Raw genomic sequence first — 2500 nt, 5'->3', positions numbered from 1 at the left:
AAAGCAAAACAAAAAACAAATATATATATATATATATATATATATATGCGTGTGTGTGTGTGTGTGTGTGTGTTTATACATATATATGTATATGCACGTGTATATACATACATATATATACATATATACACACACTCTGTCCATCTATCGGTCTATTTAGCTATATATGTGTGTGTCTGCCACTTTACATTTCAAAATTATTACATATATATGTATGTGTGTGTGTGTGTGTGTGTGTGTGTGTGTGTGTGTGTGTGTGTGTGTGTGTGTGTGTGTGTGTGTGTGTGTGTGTGGCTAGACTAGCGCAAAAAAGAGAGAGGCTCTGCTTAGCCTCCCCTGCCAGTTCACAGCCTTTCCGTCATCGAGGCTTCTGCAGTGCCTCCTCGTGGTCACCCATGGAAACTGGGCAACTTGCGGTCTCAGGCTAAACTGTGGGTGATCTCGGAGCAGCAGGAGGCCCCAGAAGTACGGAGCCATGCCCCACCGGCGTGTGGACACCTCCTGGCTCTGTACCAACTCCCGCCCCTCAGCCACCTTGGGGTTAATGGGCGGCTCGGATGAGGTGGGCCTTGCCAGCCCTTCTACCCCCAGATAACTTACCGGCAGCGTCACAAGTAAATAAATGTACTGGGGGGAGGGGTGCTGTCCCTCCTACCAAGCAAGCAAGGTGGGCTGTGGTTCCTGTTGGGAGGGCAGGGTGGGAAAGAGTTACTCATCCCACCGGCGCCCTAGCAGGTGCCAACCCAGCATGAGGCCTGTGGAGCAAACCCCACGTTGGGTTCCACAGCCTGCCAACCCCCTTTATTTGGGGGCAGCATCGGCGGGGATGGCAGAGGTGGCGTCCACCCAGAGCGACCGCCCGAGGCTTAACCTCAGGCTAGCTATCTGGGTAGGCTCTTGGACCATCCGGTCCTTGCTGCTGGACAAGCTATAGAGCAAACTCGATGTGAAAGAAACATTCTAGCCCAAACTCACATCTGTGGCAAACAATTGCCACTGGCTAGATATTCACATTGTTCTGGGTGACTTCAATGCGGTATCTGGCTGTGATTGAGCAGGTTACGAGATGTCTGTCGGCCCCTATGGCTCGGGAGCTGATCCTAGCAGCAAGAACAGCCTCCTTTTTCTTTGGGACTTTGCTAGGTCCCAGAGAATGAAGGTTTCTGGCTCCTGGTATCAGTGCTCCAACCCCCATCGTTAGACATGGGATAGCAGTACAGGTACTGTAACCAAGGAGATCAACCACATTCTTGTCAGCACTCACTGGAGCATCCTTCAGAATTGCAGGGTTTTCTGGAGTGCCAAGTTCTGACCATAGGCTGGTAGTGGCTACCCTATTGGTCCAAAACTCCTTGTCCATTCAGTGGCCACTCTAGGGTGTTTCACTTGGACAGATTGAGAGAGGAGGAGTGTGCCTGTGGGTTCACCACAGTAGTCTCTGATCAATTCACAGAACTTGAAAACCTGACAGACCCAGTTGCTCTATAGGAGTACCAAGCGCAAAACACTCGAAGCAGCGCAGGAGTCCATTGGAGTACACCCAAGGCCAAGACAGAATTTTATCTTCCAGGAGACATTGGAGGCCACTGCAGTGTGTTGCATGGCTCAGCTGAATGGCAATCAGGACTTGCGTCGCTCTTTGGTGCATAGGGCTAGAACATTGCTGAAAAGGAACAAAGAAAAGGTCATCAAGAATCTTGCTGAGAAGGTCGAAGGCCATTTTTTGGTAAATGACCTTCATTCTGCCTACCAAGCCCTGAGAAAGCTGAACTCTAAGCCCTCCTAGCAGATGATTGCATTTCGCTCAGTGGATGGACAGATCCTACCAGATCATGTTGGGGTTTGTGAACATTGGGATGAGTATTTTGAACAGCTGTACCAGGTAGACCCTAACTGAGGTTAGGATGGGGATTTCTAAGCTGAAGTGTGGGAAAGCCACTGGCGTATGTGATATCCCTGTTGAACTGCTAAAGGCTTGGGGTGAACCTATGGCACAGGGATTGCATGCATTCTTGACTGCCATCTGGCAGTTTGATTCCATTACCACTGACCTATTGAGGGGCGTGGTCATCCCTCTCTGGAAGGGGAAAGGGGATTGTTGGGACTGTATCAACTACCATAGCATTACAATGCTCAGTATACTAGGCAGGGTTCTTGCCCACATTCTTCTGAAACGGATCCACGACCACCTACTAAGGCGCCCGAGACCGGAGCAGTCTGCATTCACTCCTGGCAAGTCCACAATAGACTGTATCCTACCGCTTTGCGAAATTTTGGAACGACATCGTGAATCGGTCGTGGGTTGCTTGCAGCCTACATCGACCCTTAGAAGGCATTTGACTCGGTGCATCGAGAAACGTTATGGGAGATTCTGACACTTAGGGGAATTCCAACACAGATTATTGGTCTAATAACAAGCCTATATGCCGGTACTGCAAGAGATGTAAAGTGTGGTGGGGGCTTGTCGAGCTTCTTTCCTGTTAATTCAGGGGTGTGTCCA

At 49.7% G+C, this 2500-nt stretch overlaps 1 protein-coding gene across 1 annotated transcript in view; it reads right to left on the bottom strand.

Moving 5' to 3' along the window:
* LOC125038354 (carbohydrate sulfotransferase 11-like) overlaps positions 1–2500 on the bottom strand; it is a 9587-nt gene that overhangs the window by 3368 nt on the left and 3719 nt on the right. The gene's annotated exons all lie outside the window — the stretch shown is intronic.

The sequence above is a fragment of the Penaeus chinensis genome, chromosome 24, assembly GCF_019202785.1.
Source record: "Penaeus chinensis breed Huanghai No. 1 chromosome 24, ASM1920278v2, whole genome shotgun sequence".
NCBI lineage: Eukaryota > Metazoa > Arthropoda > Malacostraca > Decapoda > Penaeidae > Penaeus > Penaeus chinensis.
This window is presented reverse-complemented; position numbering and strand designations above follow the sequence as displayed.